General features: G+C 42.3%; 1 non-coding gene across 1 annotated transcript; it reads left to right on the top strand.

Annotated features, from left to right (window-relative positions):
* Positions 1 to 3,757: 3,757 nt before the first annotated feature.
* On the top strand, positions 3,758 to 3,829 carry TRNAC-GCA (transfer RNA cysteine (anticodon GCA)). Its single transcript has one exon. It is a non-coding gene; the product is annotated as a tRNA-Cys (tRNA).
* The last annotated feature ends 569 nt before the right edge of the window (positions 3,830 to 4,398 follow it).

The following is a 4,398-nucleotide window of genomic DNA, read 5'->3' as shown; positions in this document are numbered from 1 at the left end:
TTTTAAATTTCCTTCGTAGTATTTTTAGGCTTTATTGTTATTTTTCTATAATCTTATGTTGAATGATCAGCTCATGAATATTCTTTCATCTTCAAACATATCTATTTGAATGCTGCATTAAAGAAATCTTTCATATACAGTGTTTTGTTATGTTTACATTGTCGTTTTTGGTAGTGTGTTTTTGAACATATGTGGCATTTTTATTTTATTAGAGTTTCCTGATGTTTCTGCATTGTGGTCATACAATAGTGATTCCTTAGATGTTTTATTTTTTTTTTGAGATAGGTTATTACTCTGCTGCCCAGGCAGGAGTGCAGTGGTGCACTCACGGCTTACTGCAGCCTGGAACTCCTAGGCTCGAGTGATCCTCCCTCCTCAGCCTCCCAAGTAGCTGGGACTACAGGTACGTGCCACCAAGCCCAGCTAGTTTTTGTGTTTTTGTTGTAGGTCTTGCCATGTTGCCCAGGCTGGTCTCAAACTCCTGGGGTCGAGTGATCCTCCTGCTGTGGCCTCCCAAAGTGCTGGGATTGACTACAGGGTTGCACTACTGTGCCTGGCAGAATTTTTTAAAGACCTATTTTCTATTTTAGTATTTGCTCAGTTTTTGTAAATATTCTGTGAGTGCTTTAACAGTATATTTGCTGTATTTGTTGATTGTGGTTCTCTCTCTCTCGCTCTCTCTTATCTTTCTTGTCCTCTAGAGAGGGCAAGAGAGATTTTAACATATTTATACATATATATTCTTGGTAATTTTATTATTTATTTTTTAAAATATCCTTTAGCTTTACTCATATTTTCACCTATTTGATCTGTTTCTGACAGAGTCATATAGAAATCTCTGATTGGGGATTTATAATGTTTTTGAGTAATTTTGTCAATTTTTGCTTTAGATAATTCAAGACTTGGCATGATTGTTATACCTTGAAGGATTTTTTTTCTTTTATTATAATGCAAAATCTCTGTTTCCATTAATGATTTTTTTGCTATAAATTTTTATTTCTGATATAAAAATTGTGATATCTTTTCTTGGTCACTCATTTTCAGTTACTTTATTTTTAACCTTTATTTTTATGTTTTGAGAAAATATCTTGTGAATGGCTAGCTGTGGATGTATTTGAGTTTAATTCGTCAATTTTTTTGTGATTATTAATAGATTTAAACTTATTCCTATCATTTTGCCTTTTTCATTTTCTTTTCTTTTTTCCTTCTTCTACCTTCTCTACCTTCTTCTTCATCCTTCTTACTATTTTGTTTTGGATTACTCCCATCCCTACGGGTTTGTAAGTTATGTATTTTTATTTTACTTTATTTTTTAGTGGTTACCCAGTACTTTTTAATGTGTATACTTAATTTTTCTTTCTTTCTTTTTTTTTTTTTTGAGAGTGAGTTTCGCTCTTGTTGCCCAGGCTAGAGTGCAATGACCCCATCTCAGCTCACTGCAACCTCCGTCTCCCGGGTTCAAGCGATTCTCCTACTTCAGCCTCCCTAGTAGCTGGCATTACAGGCATGAACCACCACACCCCGCTAATTTTGTATTTTTAGTAGAGATGGGGTTTCTCCATGTTGGTCAAGCTGGTTTAGAACTCCTGACCTCAGGTGATCCACCCACCTCAGCCTCCCAAAGTGCTGGGATTACAGGCATGAGCCACTGCGCCTGGCCCAATTTTTCTAATAATATATTTTCTCACTTGTAAACTAAGATAGGGAATTTGGAGTATTTTAACTTCCCTCAGAACTCTCGTATTTCTTGTATTATTACCTGGTATATTACACCCTTTCTCCACCACATGTTCTTAAACCCGAGAAACTGTAGTTATTTATCATTTTTATATATAACATTTATGTTTACATTTATCTACATAATTATCTCTTTCTTTGTTTTCTGTTTATTCATCCATTTATTCAACAAATACTTTTGATTGGTGAGTAAGCACCGGGAACATAGAACAACACAGATTAAATTTATGCCTTTGTGGGGCTTCTATCCTAGGGAGGGAGAGGATCATTAACAAAAATCAATATTACTCTAATGCACACCTAATAAGGACTGTTAGGAAAACTGAGCAAGGGAATAACAAGTGATAGGCGCGGTGGCTCACGCCTGTAATCCCAGCGCCGGAGCTGGTGGGGGCTGTGACAGCGGCTCCGACGCGTACAGGTGGCTCCCCAGGGTGCGGCGGTGAGGGCGGGCTGGGGACGCGTGGGGCTGTTGCAGAGCTGAGTGGCTGTGCCTGGGGCCCGGCTCACGGAGAAGGCACCTGTGCCTCGGTGGGTGGCGACGGGAGCGCTCAGGGTTGCGCGCGGCTGGAGATGCCTGCGGGCTTCGCGAGGAAGGGCCTAGTGACCAAGGGCACCTTCCGCTGGGGACAGGGGAGGCTGCGGCGGCGCGGGGCGTCCTCGGCTTCCCCTTGGCTCTCCCTGGCTGCTCCTTCAGGGAGTCTCCGCTCTAATACACGCGCCTAGGTGGTGTGCATCTGGAACGGCTTTATTTCGCCCGCGCGTTTGGCTGTCGGTTTACCTGGGTTCAGGATTCTAGGTCGGAGGTTATTTTTCTTCAGTCCTCAAAAAGCTTTTCCTAACAATACAGTGTGAGTACACAACTTCATTATTCAAATTCTCAGCTCATCAAAGCATCATGACATTATTTTATTTTGAAATGACATGGTTCAAGGGCCCTGACAGCCAAAAGAATATGTCTACCACGCCGTAAACTTCTTTTTTTTTTTTTTTACTAACACACAAGTGGTAAAGGAAGAAATTACTGTATGTATGTATGTATGTATGTATGTATGTATGTATGTATGTATTTTTGAGACGGAGTTTTCCTCTGTCTCCCAGGCTGGAGTGCAGTGGCGCGATCTCAGCTCACTGCAACCTCTGCCTCCCGGTGCAAACGATTCTCTTGCCTCAGCCTCCCAAGTAGTTGGGATTACAGGCACCAGCCACCACTCCCGGCTAATTTTTTGTATTTTTAGTAGAGACAGGGTTTCACCATGTTGGCCAGGCTGGTCTTGAACTCTTGACCTCAGGTGATCCACCCGCCTCGGCTTCCCCAAATGCTGGGATTACAGGCGTGAGCCACCACGCCCAGCCAAAATTACATAATTTAAAAACGAGAAAACTGTACATTTTCAACAAATCCTTCTCGAGGAGGGAAATGTTACAAGTAAAGGAAGTAAAAAGAAAATAATAAAAATGCAATTAAAAATGAAAAATAAAAACAAAACAAATTCTTAGTAATTGTGACCGTCCTGGATTTAATCTGAGAATATTAATTTTTTAAAGCCATGTATAACTGCGCATGTTAGATTTGAGGTCGTGGAATTTAAGTTATGGTTAGAGTTTTTTCCTAAAACTTTTTTCCTACTAAAATACGGTAATGTTGTATCTATTTTATTTTGTTTATGTGAAGATTTTACTGAACTATACAACTTTTAAAAATAAGAATATTTTCCTAATTAAAAGAAAGCGATTTTTAAAAAGGTATAAACCCACAGGACAAAAAGCAGATGGGCGAGCGATAACTGATTTCATACAGATGGAAGAAAAGGCAGCGACTGCAAGAGCCTGCGGAGGAATCATCCCACCAGGAGGAAACAGCCGCCGGGGGAAATGAGGGCAGAAGGCGTGGGTGTGAGGGATGCAGCCAGCAGATCCTCCCGGCTCAGTGGGAGTGAACGAGGATTGCTGTGCAGTGTAGGGCACCCGGGCATTGCAACATGGTGAAATAATGCCAGCTGGGAATTGTGTGGGCCATGGGGGTATAGCTCAGGGGTAGAGCATTTGACTGCAGATCAAGAGGTCCCTGGTTCAAATCCGGGTGCCCCCTACTGGTTTTCTTTCTGCTTCAGGATACCCTATGAACTCGACCATTCTGAGTCCACCCAAGTAACCATCAGCCCGCATATTAGGTGAGTTTTTAGGTGTTTAAATTAGCCATATTTGGTGACTAATTTTATCCAAGTGGCTTGTGGACTGGGAGGGGAAGACGAAGGAAAAGGAGCGAAGGAGGCTCAAAGGTAATCTGGCTCAGGAAATGGCTCTAGGAGGCTTTCATCATGACCCAGGGTGGCCATTTGTGCTTTGGGAGCTCTTGTTTACTATTTATCTTTCCAAGGGAGAAACAGGCAGGAAGTTGGGGGAGCAGATTGAATGAAGCCTGAGGGCACCAGACCCGCCTGGGCGCTGCTCCTGCGCAGAGTACCTGAACCTCAGCGCGAGGCTCCCATGTGTAGGTCTGAGGAGAGCACTGGATATTTCGTTTTAAAAGCAACGCGTACCTCCGCTCTTCCTTCTGCCTCCTCCCACCCAGCACACACTAGATGATTCTGACAGGAACATTTGGGGGAAAACTATGCTGGATGGTTCTAAAGGACGTTTCACCCAAACTGGCCTGAT

This window comes from Macaca mulatta, chromosome 3 (assembly GCF_049350105.2).
Source record: "Macaca mulatta isolate MMU2019108-1 chromosome 3, T2T-MMU8v2.0, whole genome shotgun sequence".
Classification (NCBI taxonomy): Eukaryota; Metazoa; Chordata; class Mammalia; order Primates; family Cercopithecidae; genus Macaca; species Macaca mulatta.
The sequence above is the reverse complement of the archived record's forward strand: the minus strand, read 5'-3'. Positions and strand labels throughout refer to the sequence as shown.